The sequence below is a fragment of the Anguilla rostrata genome, chromosome 11, assembly GCF_018555375.3.
Source record: "Anguilla rostrata isolate EN2019 chromosome 11, ASM1855537v3, whole genome shotgun sequence".
Taxonomy (NCBI): Eukaryota; Metazoa; Chordata; class Actinopteri; order Anguilliformes; family Anguillidae; genus Anguilla; species Anguilla rostrata.
Genome location: NC_057943.1, coordinates 23,240,912 through 23,267,757, shown reverse-complemented (window position 1 = coordinate 23,267,757; position 26,846 = coordinate 23,240,912). Strand labels below are relative to the sequence as shown.

General features: G+C 50.7%; 1 protein-coding gene across 1 annotated transcript in view; it reads left to right on the top strand.

The window, feature by feature from the left end:
* The first annotated feature begins 2,312 nt into the window (after positions 1–2,312).
* plxna2 (plexin A2) overlaps positions 2,313–26,846 on the top strand; it is a 213,662-nt gene continuing 189,128 nt past the window's right edge. Inside the window, exon 1 of the mRNA XM_064298828.1 lies at positions 2,313–2,893. The gene's annotated coding sequence lies outside the window, so the exon portion shown is untranslated. The remainder of the gene's footprint in view (positions 2,894–26,846) is intronic.

Here is a 26,846-nt window from a genome sequence, read left to right as displayed (position 1 = left end):
TCAATGTAGAAGGTGATAAGTATATTGTTTTGACGTAAAGGGCAGAGCATATACAGTCTATCAGAGAGCTTGCTGCTTTGCTTCAGAGAAAGCACCATACTGATACTCCATTCCATTTTACTGGAGCAAAAACAATTGGACAGATTAGCATACTCTAAAATAAAGTTGTCATATTTAGTTCTTGGCTGCAGATCCTTTGCATCTGAACACTGCCTGAAGTCCACAACCCATATCATCCCTGGTGATGCTCTGCCAGGCCTGTACTGCAGCCATCTTCAGTTCCTGTTCATTTTTTGGGTGTTTTGCCTTCATTCTTGTCTTCAGCAAGTGAAAGGCAAGTTTAGTTGGATTCAGGATGGGTGATTGACTTGATCAGTCAAGAACACTGCACTTTTTAGCTCTGAAGAACTACTTGTTTTCTTTAGCAGTGTGTTTTGGGTCATTGTCCTGCTGCAAGGTGAAGCGCGTTCAATCAGTTTTGAGGCATTTGGTTAGATCTTAGCTATTAAAAGGCTTCTGTACACTTCATAATTCATGCTGCTGCCATCAGCAGTCATATCACCAATGTAGACAATTGAGCCAGTTCAAGTGGCAACCATTCATGGCGAAGTGATACCACCAGCGGTTGGCATTTTGAAGTGAAGCCTCTGAGGTTATGCTGGTGTATTCTTCTCTGTACGGTAGTCTTTCACACATCTATGCCTACATCCTAGAGAGTGTCCTTGATCTATTCAACAGTTGTTCTTCAAAACTGAACGTATTTTCTGGTCATCTACCAGGCCATTTGCGATTGCTGAACTCACAAGTGCATTCTTGCTTCATAACAATGTGCCAAACACTTGATTTTGACACAACAAATGTTTGGCAATGTCTCTGATTGATATATTCAGATTTTTCAGACTTGTATTGGCCTGCTTTGCTGGCATTGACATTTATTTGGTCCTCATGTTGAAAGACAACAGCAACAGACTCCAAATGCAAATTACACATCTAGAATCAACTCGACTTCTTTTTTATTTTTATTTTTCTTGCGCATAAACTAATGATGTAGACACACAGCTGCCCAAGAAACAGCTGAGTAGCCAGCTGTCCAATGACTTCTGCTTCCCTCAAATGGGGGGATCTATGTATAAAAATGGCTGTAATTCCTACACGGATCACCCGATATGGATGTAAATACCGTCAAACTGTAGCTGCGCCAATGAAATAGAGCCAAAGTACAGAGCCAATGAAATAAAATAAAATATTTATGTAATAATAGAGAGAGAGTAAATGATTTAGTGAGCATTCGCTTAAAGCTATAATGCGAACAAAAATGCCCAGTAGTACAGTAGTTCACGAGTTGTTTGCGGCCGTTTGTCAATATGAGACAGGATAAACTCATATGCCAACGGTAAGTTTTGTGTAGTGATAAGTGAATGAATTGATAAGAGACTGATACTTATAATAGAAGAGCAATTAATTAAAACGGGAAAGATTTCAATTTCCCATTGTACGAATTCAGGAAACCTTTATCGCACACTCATAATCATTTCCTCGGCTTTCCAGCTAGAGTGGATTACTTACCATCGAAAATGTATTGTTTACCATTGATGATATCGTTTTCACATAATACATTTCTTCTCTCATTTCCATTATAGGATTATTGGATCCATGGATTATTATATAGGCTATTATTCCCATCTTCACGAGTGACATTTGAGAAAAAAGAAAAGATGTTTGAAAAAAAAAAGTTTGATATACGACTTTTTTTTGCGAAAAATCTACTCGTTGGCTATCTGGAACCAATATGTGTCATAGGCGTATTGTTTTATATTCCAACATTCCTGCTCATTTCGAATGTGGATGCGAATATGTTCCCGTTCCAATCGAATGCAGCTATTTGGAAATGATGCACATTCAAATACATTTCAGTAAAGCGAATGGTGGGCTACATTTAAATTAAGGTCAATGGCAATTTGTCGAAGGGTAGACTTGGGTTAGCTGACAAAGCTACACATTATAAAAATCTTTCAGGAAGGTGTTCAGCCAGTCAGTATAATAATCGTACCATCTCCAGCAAGTATTATTCAGTAGCACTATAGGCTTCAACATCGATTGATAAGGTTGCGCATCTTGATTGAGAACCAGATTATACGTGGGCTACATTCCTGGGATATAAACAGAAGGTATCGCATTAATATATGATACTTTCTTAATTTTCTGATTTAAAAATATGGGCTCGAGGCCGCGCCTGTACCGAAACAGTTAACGCATGCGACATGCAAATGAGCCCGTATGCCCGGAGAATACAGGGGGCTGGGTTTAAACGATGTGGCGTACGGGTAGTACTGTAAGCTGACGGGGTTCGGCTAGCACAGTGCCAGTCTAGCGCTAAAGCATTCGAGGAGGGAAATGCATGTCTGTGAATTTGTGCAGTGAGGTTGCAACCCAAACCGGTGAAAACGGACGATGGCGAACCAAATGAAAGACGCGCTCGGAGGAGACTGCCTTCTCGTCTGAAGGAATGTTGACCATCACGGACATCTTCTAGTGAATGAACATTCGACTAAAGTAGTCCAGGATCAATTGATAGGAACGAACACGCCGAATCGCTAACAGAAATCCGTTACTGTAGCTGTGAGAGACAGGCAGACGTGCGGCTCCTCGCATTGGCTTATTGGATCTGTATGAATGAAACGGCTTAGCATACCTAAGATTTTCTTCCAGTTGTGAAGGGATACTATGCAGCTTGAGCATTGCTGAACCTCCCTGCACCAGACATTCTCATCGTGGGATTCGGAACATTTTGATGTGGATATAATCATAATCATTCATAAGAAAAGAGGAAACCGCCGTAACCACAGTTGTGTCAATAGAGGGGAGAAGGGAAAATCAAATTTGGCACTGAAAGGTGAGTGTGGACACTTATGCCCTTGGCTTATTTGAAGATAATTGCAAGACACGAAATATTGTGTTGTGGACCCGTTTGGATGCGGATGCATATGAGTACGGATGCTAGCTGGTTGTATTCATTTTGCTATACCAGTTATAAGGCTTGAAGAACTGTAATGCCGTGCTGTTGTACTGTAGGCTAACTATTATTGACAGAAGGGGTAGCATACTATTTTATTTAGTCTATTAATTAGGTAGAGCGTTGCCAATACATTGTGCAGATTTGATTTCCTTAACGTTCCGTGCCGAAAGCACGTCATTGGCGTATTGAGACAAGTGGAAATACTGTTTCCTTTCTTATTGACTGGGTAGCCTACTAGCTAACACACACCGAATTAGAACCCCCACATTTTAGTTGTTTAATTTATTGATGTGTTTCCCGTCTTCAGTTTCATATGTCGTATTTAGCTGTTTTATCAGTTGTTTTAATGCGTGCGTACAGTGTTTCATTTTTGCACCTTAGTACAGCATATGGAAATTTTAAATACTCGCATCAGGGACAGTAAACCATATGGTTCGTGGATTATGAAAATTATAGCATACATCGTTCTATTAATCTGCCCTTTAGCTGTACGTTTATATTTGGCAATTGGATATATCACTGTTTGAGTCGCATTGCAAATAAGAATAATTGTTAGTATCTTAATCTTTTGTGGAGTAAAATATTTATCTGAATTATTTATTGGTGATGGATGGTTGCTCCCCTCACACACACACACACACACACACACACACACACTACATAAGATTTACTTACTGGTAAATATGTGTATCAGCCTTATGTGACGAACATCAGTAGTGTAACCTTGATTGCGAACTTGCACTCTTGGTTGCAAGATTCTGAGAAACCAAAGTGGTAGAATTTATGTATCCTACAGTACTACGCCTTTCATGTTAAAATTGATCTGAACCACTCTGCTTTATAGTTCACCTTGGAATATTCCACTGGGTAGGCTATACTGACTTATACTCACATAATGTACATGATAGCCTACTTCTCTGTTGTTTTAATGTATATTCATTTTAATTATTTTCCTTTCCAGCCGTCAAACAATTTAACTTAAAGACTGTCTCTTTATTTTTATGCACGTTGTGCGGTGTACAGAAAAAAAAAAAAAAAACACGCTAATAGTCTTGCCAGCAGAAACATATGCTTTTGAAATAGACATCGTTTTGTCTGATGCGATATAGCTAATTCAGAATTTCGCCTCTCGTTTTAAGACTGCTCATCTGTCCCTGCACTGAACTAGCAGATGCACTCACAAATCTTCATTTTCCCTATACAGAGCGCCTAGCAAGAGGTCCTACCCTGACTCTGACTCTATAGAAAACAATGCTGTTTTAAGTCGAAAATTGCTTTTAATTTGCATTAACATAAGTTGCATCTGCTATGAATGAAAGACTTTTCTTTTAGTTTGAGAAAAAGTATTATTTTCAGATGTGCCTGTAAATGAAGAGTGTCCTTCTCGAATAGCTATTTAAATATCCTATCCTATCATGAACAGGAGTGCGAGTACAATTTGGTGGCTGGCCAGCATAAAAAGTACCTACGTTCTTCGGTTTAATTCCCCCCCCCCCCCACACACACACAATAAATACATAAATAAACAAATAAATAAATAAAGTAAAATAAAATAAATAAAACGTAATGTTAACTAACTTTAAACAAAATCAGAGGAGTTGTTTCAGGGCAAGACCGTTGTGGCTAAAGACTTCCAGTCATTTAAATGAGACAATCTCTTGACCAGTGGGCTCTTTTCCAGATTGATCAGGATAAATCAGGATTATTAACACTTCATTCATTATTTTATTTCAGGATCCATCATTTTTATATGGCACACCTCTGATACTTCTGTCATGGATATAGGTGTGCGGTTCCACTGAGCACTGAACGAGTAATGAATTATTAAGTAAATAAATAAGTTGATCGATAACAAAACCCTTTTTACTTTGCAGGGAGTTTTGCAAATGTTTGCACACACAGTGGAATGGAATGGGCATGAAAGAAAAATAAAAATGAGAGCAGAAATTAAAATTTAATGTCCAACTGAGTTTTCTTTACTTTTATTCATTTTTCATGAGTCGGCCTTTGAAGGTATGGCATGGCTTTCTCACCTTTATCCTTAATCCACTGGGGTTTGACAACTGTATGTTCTTTTTGTTTGCTCTTAGATTTTTAGCAAGGTCTGAAAACCGAGTGTATTCGTACATTAAGTTAGCTTAACCTTCATCAAAAAATTGAAGTACAGTCTTATAGTTATTCTAGGCTATTATTTTGCTATTACCTATTCCATATTTGATGTGTATTTGCTTATTGCCGTCTTCACTGCCTGCTTCGTTTAGCATTGAATGAGTCACTTTGTGACCCCAGTTTTGTGGAAGTGATTGGTGTTTTCATTACCAGCCACAGTCAAAGGGGTTTTCTTGGTGAAGTCTCTTTGAAGGCGTCGTTCCGCACGCGATGTTGATATCAGTCCTCTGTTCTTTTAATGCATTACTTTTAATCTCTGTGAAGGGGAACAGACGGGGGAGGTTGTCGGGAAGCCCACCTTCACCGCACCGACGGATCAATCAATGGGGTTAATGACACAAAGCTGAGAGGAATTGGCTCAATAGGGTCTGTACGCCTTCAGCTCCCCGGACACGTCACCGGGGGCCGTCGCTGTTTATTTATTTCACTGTATTTTTTTTTTCTTTTCCCAGGGCGGGGTGATCGTGTTTGCTTTTCACACTCGTGCAAACCAAACGGAGCCCTTCCCCTTCCTTGTGTGCGAGATCTCGGCCCTTATCGTGTCGAGCGCTCGGGCAGGCTCATATTCAAATGGTCACCCCGGCTTCCAGGAACAAAAAAAAAGAAAAGAACTAAAACCTTTATCTCCCCGAGCCCTGAGCCCTGATCTGAGCGCATTGACTCGCTGATGCCAGTTCAGTATATTAACCGTTTCCTCCCGGATAATTGGCAGGCATTATGTGCTTAAGGATGGCTTGTCCCCTTTTTTGGTGTTCTTTCATGTCTGCTGCCCGTCTCCTTATTTCACAGAGGTCATGGAGTGAGGCGAGACCGCGGCAGCGCGCTGCGATGGCCTGTGGGAGCCTCTCAGACGCAGGCCGCCGCTAAGCGTCTTACCGGCGAGCTCGGTTTCCGGAACGGGAGGTCAGAAAGTAAAACCTCCGCCGGTGGAATTATCCGGCTGAGCCGCCGCTGGGCTCCTGGGCTGCTGGGCTCCGCGGCGCATCAGATACGCGGCCCTAAGACGCGACAGCTGCCGTGGGGTTTTTTTCCACCTTCGGAGATTACGGGCGCCCTTTCAGCCCTGTTGTTTAAAGGACTTAGCCTTAGCCCCCTCGTGCGTTTCCCCCAGCCCGCTCCGCTCAGGTCGGCCTCGCTAATGGCCGCTCGCGTACGGCGGGGGAGACGGGCGCGGGGACCCCCTCGGTCTCTTCTCCGCGCCGCCGCGACTGCTGCTTACGGCTCAAGAGCGCCCCCTACAGATACCCTCTTGCTAACAGGCCACGCGTTTGTGGTCCTGTCCTCTAACGGGCCTTCATAAACTATAACGTAACCTCTGAGCTTCATCAGTGCCCCCGTGTCCTATGACATCACACCCCCAGACGCGACATTTTCATTACAATGCAGGGGATACAGGGAGGTGGAAATGGAGATCTGGCAACAGCGGTGGATGTGGTAGGGAGTGGGGGGGGGGGCTGTTTGTGTTTATGTGCCGTGTCACCAACACGCCGTTCACCCGGCCCCCGCCCCCCCGCACCCTAGTGGCCCCCCCTCTCCCCAGCAGCAGCCGTACTCGACCCCGTTAAGCTTGAGAGATTCTGACAAGGCGCTATGCGTGCAGGCGGAATCCTTGACCTATTTTTTAATGAGTGAGCGGCACTAGTGCGTCGGCTGGCTGTAGCCCCTCCCCCTCGCCGCCCCTCCGCCCCTCCGCACATGCCCTGCAGGGCCCTGTGTGCTCGCCGGCCCGTCCCTCGGAGATGTAGGTCTCCACTTCCTCCGCTCGAGCGCACGGCCCCTTGCTTGTTTGTTTTAACGCACTCGTTCCCCCCCCCCCATCTCCTCCTCCCTTAGTGGTGTTTATCTGAACCTCTCGACCGTCCAGCTGCCACAACACAGATCTCTATCTGTCTGACCCACACACGCGTCAGTCCGCGCAGCGCCTTGTGCGTGTGCGTGTTCCTGAGTGTGTGTGCGTGCGTGCAATGCGTGGACACTGACACCGGGTAGTCCTTCAAGCTCCAAGACATCCCTTACATTAAAAATATCTGGGGCCCTTTTTCAGGGTTACGTTTGACTGCGGTCACCAGCAAGGAATTAAAACGTGCACGCTGAGGCTGGGGGAAGGGGTCGGGCGTTTGAATTGGAAATCCATTCGCCGCCGTTCACCGTGGAAGAGAGAAGAGAGCCTCCCCCCAATCAACTGGCGGTGTGCCCACCGCTGGAGAGAAGGGCAGCCTCTCTCCCCCTCCCCGAGCAGCAGGCCGAGCCTGTTTACCCGTTTTTCCTCCGTAAATACGCTGTCTGGTGTTCCGCAGCGGTGCATTGTCTGCGCTCCGGAGGCACTCTCTGGCCGAGCCGGGGACAGTACCGCGCGGTCGCTCCCGCGGTCCAGCGCAGCCGCGGTAACGCCGCGGGCGTCCCGGCCGATACGTCCTTTAAGCCGCACGCGCCGCAGAGCCGCGCTTCACAGCAGCCGTACCTACGTGTGATTCCTGCTAGTCAGAATCGAACGTGCTGACAGTTGACGGAAATGGAATAGCGATGTCTGCTAGACACCCTGCGCGTTTCTCACCCAAACATCGTGTAATCTGGTGAAAGATCAGCGTCTCCGCTGTGGCTGCGCTGTGGTTCGAGGCCCTCAGTGATGTGGGGGGGGCGCAGTGCGGGGGGACGGGGACAGATAACCGGTTAAAACTGACATCTTTTGTTTACTGGAGGACGACCCCGGGTCGCTCGCTCCTGCTTTCACCGCCTTCATCATCCCGGGTGTTCGAGCGCGCCGTTGCCTACGGTTACTCCCCGAGTCGTTCAGGCCGTTTGGATGGACGGCTGCGGGCGGCCCCGTCCTGGAGCCGAAGCCCCCCCGCTCTGAACTACATTTCCCAGTACATCTGAGGACTCGGTCATGCGCCATCAGACCGGCGCATACTTAAGGCCCAAAGCGTTTCGTTTTTTACATTTCTGAGCAGCGCTCACCAGAGTGGGCGGTTTTCCTGTGTTTTGTTTTGCCGTGCTGAATTTTTGTCAGGAGCACTTATATTATCCCTGCCTTCTGTTGGGATGCTGGTGCTGGACAGGCTGGAGGGGCCAGTTTGGAGAGGGCTGCTCTCCCAGACGGAACTGTTCAGCAGGCTCCAGCTAGTCTCAGCGGTGGGGGGGGGTGGGGGGGTTATGTTAGTGCGCGTCCTCTGCCAACGGGGCCTCTCCCCCGCGCACCGACGGGAAAAACGCACCGCCGCTGGAACCCGGAGTGCCCCCTCTCCTCCCCGCGTGCCCACCCTCGCCCACCACAGCAGCGCCTCTTTTGTCTCCTCGCATCAAATCCAACAGACGGGCAAATCCACAATGATCGAGAAGGAAAAGGGGAGTTAAGGGGAGGGATTTTTTTAGGGGTGGGCACTGGGGAGGGGTGCCCATTTCTGAAGCGCACCTCCTGTCGTGCACTGCCGGAACGTTCTGTCGTGGCGAGGGCGGCACGGTCGCAAGAACCTTTCAGGAGCCGGTCCGGGCTGTCGTCCTCCTGCGGCAGGCGTTGGCACTTTATCCAGGAAGCCCCCCCCCACACCGCCCCACCCCCAGCCGCTTTTTTAGGATGTTAATGAAAGGGCCTTCAGGAAAACGTTTCCCCCGATCAGCAACGCGTCTGCCTGGCCGGTCCTCTGTCACTCACAGAGGCAGCCTCACACGGCAGGCTCCTCACCGGGCCCTCTGTCTCCCTGGCAGCCTGCTCCCTTTATCTCAGCCTGGCGCTCACAGGCCAAAACCTCACCGGCTCCCGCCGAACCACTCCACCCCACCGGTAATAATGCCAGGACCAGGGCCTCGGGAGCAGTAAGTCTGTGCCCTTTGTTTGGGAACTGGCTGTAAGTCAACATGACCCGGCTCGCCAAAGACGCCGATCTGCAGCCGCGCCGAGGAGGACGCCGGTAATAACCGAGCGTTGGTTTAACCAGCAAGGAGCGGCTGCTCCTTGAGATGCAGTATTCTTCCCTCCTCCTCCTTTGTGCCTCGAGCAAGCCGCTGAATGCGCTGCCCCCTCCGCCAACACAGGCTCTGGCAACTTGTTTGCTGAAAGCATTCCTTCGAGAGAAAAACAGACACGCCAATCAAAACAGAAAAAAAGGAACACTAGCGCTGCGCTTTACATTAGAATGCCTCCACTTGCCTTTTTTCTCTTTTCTTTATAATTATTTTTCTTCTCTTTTGGCTGAGTCCTGAAACGAAGCCGCCCTGCGTCATTTTCCCTTTCAGTGTTTTTAACACTCAGCCTGAATTAAAGTCAGTTAACTTCGGCAGCATCAATAATCAATTAGCGTGTGTCATGGGAGGATGCGTGTTATTGTTTGCTGTGGAAGTAACAATAAGTGAGCAACAAAAGGGAGTGGGAGTGGGCTGGGGGACTGCACAAAGGCATGGGGGCAGCTGTGTGCAGCTGACAAGTGTGTGTGTGTGTGTGTGCGTGTGTTTGTATATGCGTAAGTGTTTGTGTGTCTGTGCATATTTGTGCGTGCACATGTGTATGTGTGTGTGTTTGTTTTTGTGTGTGTATGGTTGTGTGCGTGCGTGCGTGTTTGTGTATGTGTGTATGTGTGTGTGTGCGTGCGTGTGTGTGTGCGTGCGTGCTGTGTGTGTGAGTGTGTGCGTGCGTGCGTGCGTGTGTGTGTGTGTTTGTTTTTGTGTGGGTGGCTCTGGAATGGGCAGCATGGGTAACCGGTACGCCACATGACTTTGTGTCCTGTGCCAGTGGTCTGCCACACTGCCCCCTGGTGACGGGAGACGCCCGGCCCAACTGCAGTCTCCATGGTTACCAGGGGGTAAAGCGAGCGCCTGTCTAGTCTTCTCGTGAAGGAGAAAGCAGCCAGACCAGCGACAGCTTTGTCCCTCCAGTGCAGGCACGAGTCCAATTACAGACAGGATTTTTAAAAAATCTGTTTTTCAAAACTTGCAACGAAAAAGCACTACTCATACAAATATGAATTCATATTCGGTATTTAATTAAATATTTAGACTCAGTTTACCCCTTTTCACCTATGCATAATGCATCTAAATGTTATACATTGCAGTCTTTGGTAACTTTCCCATCCTCTGCAAACGGACTCTTTTTCAGAGGGAGGGTGGGATGTTTTGGAAGAGGAGACCTGCATGTGATTGGCGGTGCGGTGGCGTGCAGCCCGGTGCCGGGCGCTGTGATGCTGGGGGCCTGGCGCTCAGCGCACGCACGGAGACGTGTCGCCACCTGCGTCTGAACCGTCGCCTTTGTTACAATTCTCAAGTCAGCCGTGCCCTTATCTGGGAGATAGTTCCCCTGCCGCGCCAGGTGACCGCAGCCCTAACACATCCTCCACCTTCAGCCGGCGAAGAGACGGCCGATAAGCACACAAATTCATTCCGGGGGCGAGATAACAAACGGAACGAGTCAGACGAGGAACTCAGACAACCGTCCACGCGCCCAGATAAACACTCCCCCCCCCCCCCCCCCCCCCCCGAAGCAAATTAAACCAAAACAGCGAAACGAAACTAAAATCCGACAAACGGGGCGCCTCGGGGCATCCTCGCCGAAGATTGGGGCATTGTCACGGCAGAGAATCCCCCAAACCGCCTCCCCCCAAAAAATCTAAACCACGTCTGACAGAAGAGATTCTTGTGGTGGAGGACGTGCCGCAGACAAGGGAAAACAGGAACGTCTCTTTGTGCTGTTAAAGCCACGAGCGTTCCGTTCTCTCCTCCGCACGCCCCTCCGTCCCGGGCCCTCTTTGCTTTGGCCCGGGCTGCGGGACGCCCCTGCGTCCGCCGGGTTCGGGCAGAGTGGCCCGGTTCTCTCCGGGCGTCCCGGCAGAGCGCTCACACGGGAACAGGGCTCGGGCCGAGCGCCGGGCGGGCGGGCCGAGGGTAAGGCGCTGTTTTTGTTTCCCGGAGTCGTCCTGTCGCACCGACGGCAGATTTACGGGGCCGCGCTCGTGTGCCAAGGCCTCTGGGGGGGGAGGGGCCGACCTCACCGCTGTCTCCTGATTGGACGCTGTTATCGCTGATTGAGCGGGAAAGTGTGGACTCAAGGACAGCAGTCGCGTGAGTCCACTGCAGGAACATGGCAGCCGTAGGAACACGAGCAGTCAATGCTGTTCTACAGCTGTGTTCACATACTCACATCTTACTGAAAAGTATCAAAAAAATAAGCCTTGTGGTGTATGTGTAAACCAAACACACAGTAGACTTGTTTTTATGCACATGCCAAAATGTGCCCAAACTGTGCTCCCAAATGATATGGTGATACAAACATAATTTGCAATTGAATTCGAGTTTGTATATTGTCCATTCTGTTGTATTACATGCTACTCTATCTTTGTGCAAAAAAAAACTTACCCTTCATGTGTCAGAACTAATAAAATATGATATATGACAGCAGCATCTCCCTACAGTCTTGCATGTCTGTGGCAAAAATAAGCAATTACAGATGTAAGCACCCATGCTGTATCTCCTGTTATACTGTAGGCATACGTAATCGAATGATGACATCATGTATAATTCAAAGATCACAGCAATGTAGGTCAACAACGGTTCTTTTCTTTACCACTTAAGTAGAATGACTGGCGAATTAGGGTATCTAAGACAATTATCTGGAGTGTGACAGCCTAGCTACTGGCCGCTTTGGACTGGAGATCTGTGTTGTCCGTGGAGATGTTGATTAAACATGACGGCTCTGAAGCTACTGCCTGGAGAAAGGGAAGGGGGGGGGGGGGGGGGGGGGGGGGTGGGGGGGGATGGGGGCGAGAAGGGGGGTGGGGGTTGGTTGGGCAGGCATGTTTGCACTCGAAAAGCAGCGCATGAATATCTCTTCATGTCTTAATCCGCTACGGTCGGGGGTTCTGGAGCCAGTGGCACGGCACGCGGTGTTGACGGTGTTCTCGTTCCCCCGACCCCTTCTCGAGCGTTTGGTACCCAACCCGCCGTGTCCCCGCTCACTGTGCTCGTCAGCAGGCAGGAAACAGTCTTTTCTGCTCTTCATTTGTCGTCTGTGCTGGAGGAGGTGGAGGAAGGCCAGCGCAGCTCTGCGGCTGCAGAAGAATGCTCTTATTACCGCGCTCTGGGAAGCCGCTCAGACGAGCCGTCGTTGTGTCTCGTCTGGAACCTGAGGCGGCCGGGCTGGTCTGAGCGCCTCGGCGCTATTGGGAGCGTCTGAGAGAGACCGGCCTGGCCGCTCTCTGCTGCGTGCGACCAGGCCACTGGACTCCCCGCGTGTGCCGCGAACGCCTCTCCGTCCACACAATAGCCTTCGCCTTTCTGAGACGTTTCTACGAAACGGCAAACAAAACAGAAGAACTGCGCCTGTTTCTCAGATGCTGGGCTGAAAGGCCTCGCAGCGTTTTCGCCACGCGGTCCTTTGTTAAAGATCCTTCCTTAAAAACAATGTAAAAAAAAAAAATTCAATGTAAGACCAGTTGAGAAGTGGCACTCGCGGGAAACACAGAATGAAACATTAGCTCTCGTTTGTTTTGTTTAGTCCCCCCTCTCACATTTCGACTGAGGCTTTTTTGGAATCTGACAATCACTGCCTCACCCCCACCCCACCCTCCCCACCCCTCCTGCTACCAGACAGTGAGAGGGAGAGTGCGGTGTGGGAGGAGAGGCGGGCGTGTGGCGGCAGCTCCGCACGCTTTCACCTGTCAGTTAGCACCAGCCGCGCCGCGCCGCGCCGCACGGCTCCTTCCCGTCGTAAGCGGGCGCCAGCGGCAACGCGCCGTCCGAGGGGAAGGCCCACTGACCGGCGAGCGGGCGAGCGAGCGAGCGAGGGAGTGAATGGGTGCGTCTCCGCTCCACTACGCACCATGCCAGCCGCTCTCCTTCTGCAGCTGCCCATCACACCCACCGGCTGAACGGGCTAGTAAGGCGAACCTTGTCTTGATTTGCGCCGTGGTAACAGTTACCGACGGCGATGACACAAGGGCACAGCAGACTGAATTCAAGTTGCTGCCTGCTTTTTTGGAAAATGCCAGGAGTGCGATCGGCCTGTTACTAGGGAGGTTACACCGGGTCACGCCAACTGTAAAATGAATCATAAATACACTGCTGCACTAAGAAAAAATTTATTAGAAAATTTCTACTGAAAAATTACAAAAATTAAAACGCTATCTGCCGTTCTCATGTGTTTCTCATTGGCTTCAATATGAAGTCCTCATTTGTCAAACTACTTCCAGCTATTGGTGGCCTCTGATATTAAATCAGAAATGGCGCCCAGTCGTTCTGTGGGTTCGGCTCAAGGCAAAGGGCCACGGCTGTGTTCAGAATGGCCAGACCAGCCTCCAGCCATCAGAGGTGATTAGAGAAGGATCGCAGAGCCGGATCGATCCCAGTAATAGGGTGACCTTTTAATTGCATGGGAAAAAAAACTGTGGGCTTCTGAAAGGCGCCACTTTGCATGTTGAGAAACAGGCAGCCTGACCGTATCTTTAATTCATGTCCGTCCAACGCTCTGAGCTCTTAACCCGCCCGCCCCCGAAGAACCACCATATGACTGAGGCTCCAGCCATTCATGATTCAGACTGGTGTGCTGGCTGATTGGTTGGAGGCTGATGCTCTTACGCAAGGCCCTGTACAGCCACTCAGAGTGGGTGAGGTGCAGTGAAGGAAGGAGGGAGGGAGGGAGCAGGTTTTTTCTCAATAGAACCCTGCAGGTTTTACCCCACGCAAAGGCCTGGCCCTGCCCTGCCCTGCCCTGCCCCTGACGGGATTTTAGTGAGGGGACTAAGAGCACCCTGTGGGGTTTGTTTACCCTTTGTGCCCGCCTGCCCACTGGCTACAAGAGAGTGGGAAAGGTAATGAAGTGGGCAGGGGGGCTTTACAAAATATCAGAGGGAGAGAGAGAAAGAGAAAAGAGGAGAGAGAGGGAATAAGAGAGTAGAGCGAGAGAGAGAACAGGAGAAGAGGAGTGAAGGGTAAGTAAGTAGGGGAGAGGGAGGGAGAGAGGGAGAGAGAGAGAGGGTAAGTAAGAGGGGGAGGGAGAGAGAGAGAGAGAGTGGGTAAGTAAGAGGGAGAGAGAGAGAGAGAGAGAGAGGGGAGTAGAGGAGAGAGAGAGAGAGAGTAAGTAAGAGGGAGGGAGAGAGAGAGAGAGGGTAAGTAAGAGGGGAGGGAGAGAGAGAGAGAGAAGTGGGTAAGAGAGAGGAGAGAGAGAGAGGGTAAGTAGGGGAGGGAGAGAGAGAGAGAGAGAGTGGGTAAGTAGAGGGAGAGAGAGAGGGTTAGAGGGGGGGTAGAGAGAGAGAGAGAGGAGGGTAAGTAAGAGGGAGAGGAGAGAGAGGGTAAGTAAGAGGGGGAGGTAGAGAGAGAGAGAGAGGGGGTAAGAGAGAGTAGAGGAGGAGAGTAAGTAAGAGGGGGCGGTAGAGAGAGAGAGAGAGGGAGGGAGGGTCTGCAGTGGGATTGTTGTTGGTGCGGCTGAATCAGACAGGAAGGACAGGAAGCGTTAGCGGTATCGTAGCCGCGGTGCGGTGGGAAGCTGGGAGAACGCGCTGCACTCTCGGGTCCTCACGGTTCTCACGGTTCAGTCGACCGGAGGGGATCAGGTTTCTCACGCCATCCGCAGAGCGTAGATCTACTGGCCCCGTGCCTGCACCACTCCGGTCCGGCGTGGGGAAGGACGGAGGAACCTGTGACACCCCCCCTCCCCCCCAGCCCACTGCCCGCTCCAACCCCACACTTGAGCGGGCACAAAGGACCCGCACCGCACACCGGCTTCCCCGACTCTTAATATTTGTATACGTGGTGAAATGAATAACGGCCATCCGCACAGTCGGGGCTGCAGGGGAAGTTTTGACCGTAAGACAAGGGTAGATTTTATCACCTCCCCTTCCTGTTATTGCGCTTTTTATTATTATTATTCTTCTGCCTGGGAATGCGAGCTGAGTCTACCATTCCGCGCAGCCGGCCGGCTTGGCTCGCCGGTAAATGTCATTTGTTAAAGCCAATCACTTGAGACTCCCTCAGTTCACAGAAGAATAGTTGTTAGAGGGTAAGAAAGGGAGTAAATTGATGATTGGACTTGCGTGGCAGCGCAGCAGTGGTGTGTGTGCATGCGCGTGTGTGTGTGTGCGCTTGTTCATTTGAACGTGCTGTTAAGGTCACATGACTCCCTTTCCCCTCATATGCTAGCAGCGAAAGCTAACTTTATTTACAGTCGTCTTATTTTCTTCCCCTCCCGTTATGATTGAATTCCACTGTGTAGACTAACAGAAAAAAACCCATATTGGCAGCGCTGTATAGGAGTTCATTCCCTGATACAGGGGGTTTCTCCCTATGGCGGCTCGCGGCCTGGGATATTGCCGGTTCCTTACAGCTCGTACACAAGCCTTGTCATTTCGTAGCACAGGGTGCTAAACTCAATTTCCCTCCAGCCCGCGGGCCTGCTGTGTCCCTTGAAACAGTCATAAGCAGAGAAAATGTGTCCACAGCTGCTCCCCGCTGTACTGTTCTCTAAAAGCGGGGGGGCTTGGGGGGGGGGGGGGGGGGTTTGGGCGCGTGTGAGGTCACGCAGTGGCGCGGCTTTGATGGGCGATGGAAGCGCTCCTCCGGTGCCCTCCACTCTCAAATCGGCCCGGCTCCCCCCCCCTCCTTCCAGATGGGTCCTGTATTAAAAAGCAGATCAGCTGCCCACCCACCTTACCCCAGCTAACCCACTGAAACAGATGCTAATTTTAACTGTCCCGCACACGCAAAATCCACACACGCGCGGATTCGTCTTTGATCAAACTTAGCGGCGAGAGGGCATCAGCTGCAGGCATAAAATTAACAAAGCTCTGAAACGGTGCACTCGTCCGCTCCGAGCGGCCTCCTCCTCCTCCTCCCTCTCCTCCTCTTCCTCCTCCTCCCCCTCCTCCTCCGGCAGCGCGGGCCTTTGGCCGCGGCTGGGAGCCTCGCGGCGGAAAGCAGGGGCCACCGGGCCCCCGTCCAGCGCTGCTCGCCAGGTACCGGCTCTAGAGGCGGGACACGCGGGCTGCCACTCACTCAAGGCGGGTCGGGATCTCAGCGCCACTCAAGGCGGGTCGGGATCTCAGTGCCACCGGCGGCCGAACGTGCGCCGCATAATATTGTTCTGTTTGCTGGAGACTCCTCCGCTAGGCCCCTCCGTCAAGATTACTGACAGACAAGGAGAAGGAACAATGTAATAATGCTCGCCCAGCGGGAGAAGCTCCCCAGTTGCGCAAGCAGCAGTGTTTTCTTGCGGTGGATTGGAGGGGGATTTTGAATCTTAAGTGACGTTAGACTATGTCTGGGCCTTTGGCTGCAGCGGCGCCTCCCGTGACTAGCGGTCTGCCCTGCCCTGCGGAGGCTCAGGCTTACTTACCGTAGCTCCCTCAGACGCGTGCGGCCTGCGACTGCCCTGACTGACAGCGGGCTTTGCCCCAGCCCTCATATCACACGCCCGTCTTCATTTTCACCTGTTTGACTCATGCAGCCTCTGCAGAAGGGGCCCCTCCAGGGTCTGCTGCTTTTTGTTTTTACCTTAAAATCAGCAACTGCTTCAGACTGATTCACATTAGGTGATTTAACTGTGTAATCAAGTGCTTTAATTGATATATTGTCCCAAGTGTGGTTGGGACAAATCTGTTGGACCAGGGTTGAGGGGATCAGCACGCACCCATCTGTTGGTGCTCCAGTGTTTTGGAAAATGGGCAGTACAGTAGTCCCCTAGCAAAAGAACTGTTCCGCTTCTAATTCTGATTCCTCTAACGCTCGATTGTTTCTCTCAGACTCACCTGGTCTGTCAGCCAGCAGACTGCTGTAAGGGCCAGTGTGCGAAGCACTGGGGGGCCAACTGCTGTGCGGGCCAATACTGGACAACGTACGTTCATTTGCTTTTTGGGGGACCCCTGGACTATAGCGTATCAGGCGTTTGCTGGACCGGCGGCAGGTTGCAGGGGAACAGGAAGCGGAAGCCAGCTGGGGGGGCGGCGCGCTGACGCGGCGCAGCGGAAAGCACTGAGCCGCCTTCCCCCCGGTGCCCCGCTCCGCCCCCTCCACCTTCCGCCCCCCTCTGCTCTATTTCCAGCTCTTCACGTTTCATTAGCGAACCCCCCCCACCCCCCCCAAATACGGCGCGGACGCGCTCGCGCCCCGGCGCGGGACGCCCGGCCCCCGGCGGAGAGCGGATGACGCGCCGGACCCCCCGTCACTGCGCCCGCGACGCGCGATTTTTCATCAGCACGCTGTAGGTCACCGCGACTTTCCCTCCACAATCCCATCTGCAGGTGGGAGAGCAATATCACTTAGAAATGGAAGTTTCCGCTCGTGTGAGGACCGAACACAATGCAGCACATCCAAGGTCGTCATATATTGTAGGACAAGTAATGTGCCCCGGCGTGTGGGTCCCTGTGTGTAATCACTTATTCTGCTCCTTTTTGGATCGGACTGTAGGCAACTCTGTACATAATATTTAGACCTTTAGGGTGATGCAATTCACTGAAGAGAACCTGAGCCTCAGGTTTGTAATACCAGATTTAACAGTGATAAGAAGATGTCAGCTATCTCAGTCATGTGAACACATACACACACACACACACACACACACACACAGTCACCCACATACACAGTACACACACACACACACACTCACACACATACACACAGTACACACGCACACTCAGTCACCCACATACACACAGTACACACACATACACACACACACACACAGTCACCCACATACACACAGTATACACACACACACACACACACACACACACAGTCACCCACACACACACTCTCTCTCTCCCATTGTCACAGCAAAGGGCACAGAATAGGCGTCAGAATGACACGATGCTCACTCTTTCAGGAAGCTGGCTCACAGGAAGTAACACCCCCCCCCCCACCCGGCCCGGCCCGGCCAGTTCTCCATCCTGTGGGTGTTTCACATGAACGGCGCAGGAAACCATGAGCGTGCAGTTCTGCGGTGGTGGCGGGGTCCCGACCTCCCTGTCGCTAAGTCAGGTGCAGCGGCGCTCTCAGCTACAGTGCTTAGCATCCTTTCAGCCGCTGGCCCGTAGCGCACGTAGCGAGCCTGCCGACTTCCTTTCAAGATAATGACCCCACTCAGGATTAGTCAGTGGAGCTACGGAGGAAAACTAGCACAGTCTGCAGCCTTGAGCTGCCCTGTCCTCCCCCCGCCGTTCCCCCGCCCCCACACTTCTAACGCAGCAAAAAAAAAAACCCAAAAAGCTGAAAAGTGTGATTCACTTAAGAGCAGCGGATTTAATAGAGACATTGATAAGTGGTGGTTAATGAAGAGGGCCTAGCCGTGTCCTGATTTCACTCTGATGGTTCCAGTGTCACCCTCCGGGCTCAGGCGGGTGTGTATTTTTTTCCCTCTTCCCCCTTTGACCTACTTCTGTCTGGGCTGTGCAGCAAACTAATCTGCTAATTGCCTTCATGTATTTATAAGGCGAGCTTCGCCGGAGCTCTTACCGCCGGCCCGCTCGCATGTGCGCGCGACGCGAGGTCGCCGTGACGATCCCCCATTGGCCCGCGGCCGAGGACGGGCCGCACGCTGAGGCGCTCCTGTCCCCTCCCCTAATCGCGTGAGCGGCGGCTCTTCCGCTCGGGGCGGTCCGCTTCGCGGGCTCGCCTCGTTAGCTTCACCGCCACCGCCGTTGCTAGCGGGCGCGGCTCGGCGGCGCGGCGTTCCGTAATCCCTGCGTGGCTGAGGCGGCCGCCCCCCCCCCCCGCGCGCTGCGTTATCACCGCTCATCCAGCCGGATATCGGGCTAAGTTACAAGCCGGCAACTTGATTCTGTTGTGTTTTATCACCCCTGATGAAATTACGGGGCTTTATTGTGGGCTCGGGCGCGGGAGAGCGGCTGTGCTTCCACGCAGGCCCCGAAGAGGCTCTGCGCCGCGCCGTAATGGGCCTGATTCCGTTAAAAGGCTCTTTAAATGGGTTTTTAACGCGGCTGGGAGAGCCGGCTCCCCCGCAGCCGGCGCGCTACTGGAGGAGTTAGGGAGAGGGAACCGAGCTGCGGGCGCGGGGGCGAAGCAGGCCTGCGTCTGCGAGCCGCTCTCCCCCGAACCCGCGCGCGGTGCGGTGCGACCCGCCGGGGTCAGCCGTGTGGACGTATCGCCCCCTCCTAAAGAAGCGCTTTGAGCTCTGGCGGCTTTTAACGGCTCTTTCTTTCTCAGGAGCGTGCGCTGTGTACGCTCACCTCCGCTCTCTCCGCTCTCTCTGCTCTGTCAGAGAGGACGTGCCCGGCTATTACCTCCCTTTCTCCGAAATGTCAGCACCTTCAGCGCATTACTCACTGGGGCATACATATATATGATTTTCCTCTCTCTGTACCTGCGCTGCAGATTAATGCGCTGCCTAAAGTTTAAATCGCGGGCGTGCGCCCCCGGGTCCCGCGTCTCTCGGGGGAAGGCTCTTAAAGATCACCGTTCGGAAAAGGAACGGCGTTTTTAAGCGAGCTCTGAGAGGGAGGAAGCGGCCCGAGGGAGAGAGGGGCCGGGGCGAGGGGCCTCTTCAGAAGCGCCCCTTAATGAGGGAGATTTCCGGAGCGCGTGCGTCTCCGCGTGCGTCTCCGTTAGTAACGGCTGAGAGGGTGCTCATCGCGGTACGCCATCGCGCCGTCCCGCGGCCGACTCCGGCGCTCGCTCGGGCTGCCAGCGCTCCGCTCGGCCTCTCGTTGGGAAAAGAGGCCGATTCCTGGCGTTCTCCGGTCTGGTTCCGCGTGATTGGGGGTTTTCTCGCGTCGGTTTGTTGATTTGAGTTCGTTTGATTTATCGCCGATATTCCGCCGCGTGATTGGCTCTTTGATGAAGACGGACTATCGCGGCAGCGGGGAGACGGGGATAAGCAAGCGGGCGAAATTGAGCTGTTGAGCTGCAGAAATAAGAAATAAACTAAAAATAGGCTGTAACAAGTGTAGAAGATAACAAACCATTCTGTGATGATGACCACAATTGTGAAATGGAGCGGTGTGGCACAGGAGGCTGTGTGCTGTAATAACTGTGTGTGAAAAGCTGTATTTTTCTGATTTCTTTCCCGACTGCAGAACAAAGCTGAGGCTTGAGTGTACAGGCCTGCCTGACATTGCTCTAAACCTAGTGTGGCTTGATGTAGAGCTTGGCCTTGCACTGACCTATAAAGTAGTGGGGGAATGCTAGAGAGGGATGGAGAAGCATAATTTACGAGCGCCCTGTGACATATAGGATGGTCTGTGTGCGCGCGTGTGTGTGTGTATGTGTGTCTGTGCACGTATGTGTGTGCATGTGTGTGTGTGTGCCTGTGTGCGTATGTGTGTGCGTGCGTGTGTTTATGCGTGTGTGTGTATGCGTGTGTGTGGGTGTGTGTGCGTGTGTATGTATGCGATGGGGGCGGGGTAATTCACATTAACACACACAGCAGGAGCAGAGGCGGGTGCACAGAGACGGGCAGATGGGGGCCCGCGTGCTCTGTGCAGTTTGTGGACACAGACGTGCCACGCGGTTCCAGAGCGGCAGCCCCCCCCCCCCTTATGAACTATCCCTGTTTACTGATCAAGGCTGGCCTTTTGCATAGCGTACCAGACATCCCCCCGCGAGCGTGATTCACGTGATTCATCCGAGGAGCGAGCCCCCGATCGCGGCTGCGATTGGTCCAGCCCGGGGGGGCTGCAGGGAAACACGCGGCTGAGGCTGCTGTCGTCACCGCGGCATGTTGAAAAAGCTGGACTCGTTCCTAAACCGGAATCTGCTCGGTTTTTTTAAATGCACATAAAAAGAATGCTCTTTCGGTCGTAAAACGCCTTTCCTCTTACCATCCAGCGCGGCGCGGCGCAGCGGGTTAGCCTAGCCTAGCGCAGACTTGGCCCGGTTCCCTCGCGCAGCGCCGCTCGTCAGAAAGCATGTCGCCTAATTGCTGGTGGGATTCCAACGGAAACCCGGCTCTGCCTGAAAACCCCAAACCTCGCTCCCCACTTTCCTCCCTCCCTCACTCCCCGCTTTCTTCTCTTGCTCCCTGCTTTCCTCCCTCGCTCCCCACTTTTCTCCCTCTCTCCCTGCCTCCCTCCCTGCTTTCCTCCCTCACTCCCTGCCTCCCTCCCTCTCTCCCTACTTTCCTCCCCTCCGCCTCCTCCTCATCGCTTTCTTCTTCCCTGCTTTCTCCCTGCACTCTCCCTCCGCTCCTCCTCCTCCCTGCCCCCTCTCTCCCCCTCCCTGCTTTCCTCCTCCTCTCTCCCTCTCTCCCTGCCTCCTTCTCTCCCCCTGTCTGATGGTTGGTTATGAGCCGGCCGGCGGGCCTGGCGGGCCTGGCGGTCTGAAGGTGGCGGAGCCGCGGCGCGGGGCTGCTGATGCTGCAGCCTGTCAGCTCGGCCCGCGGGAGCGCTACGCAGCGGCGGCCGTGCCGCCAGCGGCCCGCATTAATTGGATTGCCGTCTAATTGATTTTTGCATGATGAGCGAGCTGCGGCCGGCCCAGCGGGAGGGCTGGGGGGGGGGGGTGGGCGGTGGGCGGCGGCGTCGTCGATGCCTCTGATCTCCCGCTCTCCGTGTGGCGGGAGGGAAGGTGCGAGACGGAAGCCCTGGGGCGTCCGCGGCTGTAAACTGGCGATACCCGGCGTGGCGCGTGGCGGATCGACGGCGGGCTCCGCGGCAGGCCGCCACCCCGCCGGGCTGCTCGCCAGATCGCCGTTACCGCCGAGCGGCCCTGCGTTCGGTCCCTCCCTGATTAGAGGGCTGGGTCATAGCGGCCCGGCGGTATTTGAAAACCCCCAGCTGTAAAATTGAGGGGATTACTTCAACCGGCACACTTTAATGTCCCTAAAACACTTACTTACGTAACGGTATTGGATTTGACGGCAGAATTTTGCTCCAGCTGACTTTAGTGACATTTGACACTAAGTGTGTGTGTGTGTGCGCATGCGTGCGTTTGTGTGTGTTTGGCCTGTGTGTGTATGTGTGTGTGGGCGGGAAGAATAAATGCAACGCAAACATATTTAGATTCTGATTTTCTGTCTTTATGTGGTCACTGTCATTTCCTCTTTTTCTTTCTCTCTCCTCTCCCCCCGTCTCCCCCCTCCTCCTCCTCCTCCTCCTCCTCCTCCTCCTCCCATCTCTGTGAGCCAGCCTGTGTAATTCTGCTCCAGATAATTGCGTATTTGCAGATGCCAAATTTTTCGAGGGGTTGTTGTTGCCCAGCTGGAGAAATGAAAGACTGGCTCCCCGTACCCTCCTACCCCTCCTCCCCCTAACCCCCCTGGCCCCCCTCCTGGTCCCGCGCTTCCAGGCCATTTACCATATGATAGAGATAAATACAGGGGTGTGCGGGCCGCGATTCTCAGCCACCTTCAGACCGGTGACCTGCTGCTCGGCGAAGGCCAGGGAGCAGCTCTTTGTTCGCCCGTGATTGGCTCTGCTGGAACGCCTGAGTGAGCACACATCGAGCAAACATTCCTACGAGCAGCCTGTTCCTGTCAGTCCGCGGGATTTGGGCTGATTATCTCGCAGAAGGTCTGGCTCGGCTCAGGGGTGAGCGATTGGTCATTGGTCGGGGGGAAAGGAAGGCGGGAGCCGATTGGCCGCGGGACCGGTGAACTCAGATGGCCCCCTTCTCCGAGCGAGGTTTTGTTTGCAGCGGGAGCAGGTGGGGGGGGGGGGGGGCATTCGACCCGGTGATGCCGTCTCACGCACGCAAACACGCACAGCGTATCCGGACCCGTCGCCCTCTGCCTCCCTGACTAGCGTTAGCCGCGCGGCCCGCGCCAGCGTTAGCGTAACGCAGTATCATCAGATGAGCGGTGTCGTTATTCCCACAGAGAGCCCCACGGTGCGTGAGCGCGCGGTTTGAGCCGCGAAGCCGCGCCTCGCCCCGCGCCTCAGAGTGACGGGCAGGTCGATGCCGGGCGGCCCGGCCGCACCCTCCCATCCGAAGCTTATTCTGATTCACCGGAGAGCGCGGGATTAAAATACCTCAGGGGCGATTCAGCAAACCGTCCACCTTCCAGGCTCCAGGTGTCCTCTCGTGATAGGACTAAGTGTACAGAAATCCCCTTCGCAAATCACGCTGCTGTGCCTGCATGTTTTCCTCACTGGTTGTCCCAAACTGGCTGCTTCCCAGCCTGAATAAAAATGATGGCTAATAGTCAATTTATTGGCTTTCCGATAAACGGGATTTAGTTTATGCGCGTGGAAAAAAGATGCTGTCTGAAATAAAGATGGTTTGGCTGGGAGCCATTTGTTATACACCTATAACCGCTGGAGGCGGACCTATTAAAGCAATTCACCAATTAAACTTGACTGGAATTTTTGAGATCAAAATGAATGTTTTCTCTTGTTAAATATCAGCAGAAATTTAGTAAAGCTTTGTGTAGAACAGCGCCAGGCTCGTAGATCTGAAACTTCATGAGAAAACTTGTTTTTAAGATTTAGTGTTTAATCCTAATTTATTATGCTTTGCAAATCTACCTAAGTGCTCTCTGAAATGACCTTGACAATTCACTTCTATACCCTTCTATGATGCCATTTTTAAAGCACAGAAGAAAATATTATGAAGATTTTATGCATTTGGGAAGAAAATATGAATCCTGTGTCTACTTTCTTTTTGTGATAGTCAGCTTTTTTCAGGTTGAATGAGATTATATTTGACAGTAAAACATAATGAAATAAATAGTTTTTGGCAGCAAGGTTTATTAAGTCTCAATGTATTGTTTACCAGTATTTCTAATATTTCTGTACTTTCTCTAACGCTACTCAGTAGCACAAAATGCTCAATATGAGTGTCAATCATGCGGCGAGACGAGTTTAACTCAAAGTGAATCTTTCCATTTTTAAAAGAAGTCATAATGCTCCTTTGAAAACATGCACCGGGGGTGGTAAATATAGTCTCCAACTGATAGAGCCTGTAAAATGTCAATCACATGGCTTTTTAAATGGGCTAACCTGGCCTTCGTATGCGCAAAATTGAAAATGTATATCTGATTCTGTGGCCTTGACTGACACCTCCTGTATTTATTCCCCTTTGTTGTCACAGAACCTCTTTTTTCTCCTCTCCTGCTGTCTCCCCAGTCAGATTTATGCAAATGGCGCTAATAGAATTCTGGTTAGCAATTGACAGCCATGGTGCGGAAAGACTAGCAGCTTGGCTGTGACAGTCTAGTCGCCATATTGACCGTGTAAATGAGCCTCACCAATAAAACCAGAGCTGTGTGGAAGGCGCGAGTCAGGGGTGGATTGGGGGGGGTGGGGGAGAAAGAACTGGAATAACAATAATTCTCTAATCTCTTTCTCTGCGGATGGCACTGAAGTGAAACGACAGCAATGCGCAAGGCTACTTAATACTTATTTGAAGAGAGATAAATGTGTTGAGTGGGTAGGGTGTATCAGCAGGTCTTGGGCTAAGGGGACAGATTATATACACGCCCCTGATTGCGGCACAGGATAACAGCGAGCACCAGCGTCTGTTTATTTTTAAGTTGTTTTGACATGCATTTTTGTGGCAGATTGCTGCGTGTAAGGGATTTAATAGACTTTGATATGTGTCATTGGGGAATATCCTTGCTCTACAATGGTGCTCCGTTATGGGAAACTGGAATTATGGGCCTGCAGATTGAAGCATGCTGTCTCACCAACATGCTTAAGCATCACCTTGCAGTGGCTTACAGTGCTTTATATGCAATGTGTAGGCCTACGTATTGTAACCCAGATTAAGTCATATCCCATGGGAAAAGAGTCATCATGGTTTGCATGCTGATGCAATGATTTAGGTACATTTTGACTCGTGGTGATGCTGACTGTTTCTCATAGACTGGTCCTGTAGTGCGAGACTGTACCATAGGGCTGCGTAGAGCTGTGCGGCTGTAATGACCACAATTTGCTCAAAGGTTGTCTGAACCAGTGTTCAGCTGAAAGTTGCTGAAACTAGAACATTTACGTAAATGCACCTGTAACGGAGCGAACCGTCCGTTTCTGCTCGAACACTATTTTTATTTAAAACGAACGGCTGTGCATCTGCTAATGGTAGCGGTTCTTTGGCGCGAGTACACCGCTTTCATAAATGTAGTGCGCATTTATGTTTGCCGGTTTGTCAACTCAAACACATTCGCTACTGTTCACCACCATAATGTACTGCGAATAACTTAAACATGTACACATCTGGTTTGTACCATTAAATTGATTTATTTTAGTATACCATGTACGATCAACGCAATGTTAAGAGTTGCTACAAACCGTTGTTTGTTCTGTTTCTTTCATGTTCAACCTGGAATGAGGTAAACCGAATATCACGATTCTGTGTAATTTTATTGGAAGCGCTGGACAAGAACAAGTAGCAATTTTTGACGGGGGGAAACCGTAAAATGTATTCAGTATTATTTTCAAGCATCTAATTAGATGTGTCATTATTATATATAAAGTAGGAACTGATAATATATATATAATGATTTCTATATGTAAAAATATACTATCATTTCTTTTGTGAGATAATTGGATATTATATGGAAATGGTATAGTCTGGCTGTGCATAGTATATAAGCAGGTCATTTTATGTCAGTAGAGTGGCTGGCTGTAGGTGGGTGCAATTGTGCAAGTGTAATTGATGTGCTGAATTTTTTTGTTTTGTATATGCACATAAATATTTGTATAATAATTAGGGGCACTTTTGTAAATAAGACACCCCACTTGAGTTGCACAAGTTTGAGTCTCATCTCCAAGTTCGCTGCTCTTGTAACAGTCCCACTCCACAATAATAAGGTGCCATTTGTTGGTTTAGATATTGTGGCAAATAAAATTGAGCAGTTTTACTTATTTTAAAGCATCATCCGTGTTATAAAAATTTAAATGCACCAAATATTTATAACACATAGGCTGATTGGAATTCGGAAATTGCTCCCCTCAGCATAACAAAATGAAAAAATGTTCATGTATATATGTTTTTTTTTTTTTGAGATGGAGGGAGAGAGATACATTTATGGTCTCACTAGAAAATTTCAAAATGTTGGTTGACTTTATCTGCTGCTCAGTTCGGATGTTCATACTTAAAGATAACAGAAAAGGTAAAGTATTCATTTTTTTATGAGGTAATATTTATCTAGCAATACAAAAAAGATAAATTCTAAGTGGTAGAGTGGAGTAATGGGCTCCTCAGCTAGCTGTGTTCCTACCGTGTCATTTTGCTGTTGCCAAGTGCATGTGTTGTCTGTTGGAGACAGACAGAGGGCTGGGTATGAAGGGTGTGCCATTACTGCTGTAGCTGCTGCTCATGCAGAGACAAAAGACATTATAAATATCACTACACCATGACACAAGACACAGAAAGCCTTTTATTATCTCCGCTGAGAATGTCAGTTGAGGAATAAAGACTAATTGACTAACCCCTTCTGCTAATCGTTTTTTATACTCTCTTTAGGGAAGATTATTCCTTCTATTTTTAACTTGCAAATAATAATAACAATGGGGAAAGGACTAGCCCGTCTGAATGATCACTGCTGGTTTCGCTCTGCCAAACCTTTATAAAAATGTGTTCTCTAATCCTCTTATTGACGTGTCTGTCACCGCAGTGATTTGGCTGATTTTTCCCGACTATAAACCTTTGGTACCTCGAATTGGCGTATCTGGATTTTATTTAACCATTTAAATCGGATGCTTCAGATTAATCTGGTTGGGAAATAACACATTAACGCAAGGCATGAAATTCTAGTGTATCCTATTTTTTATTTTTGTAAAAATCTGGTACAACA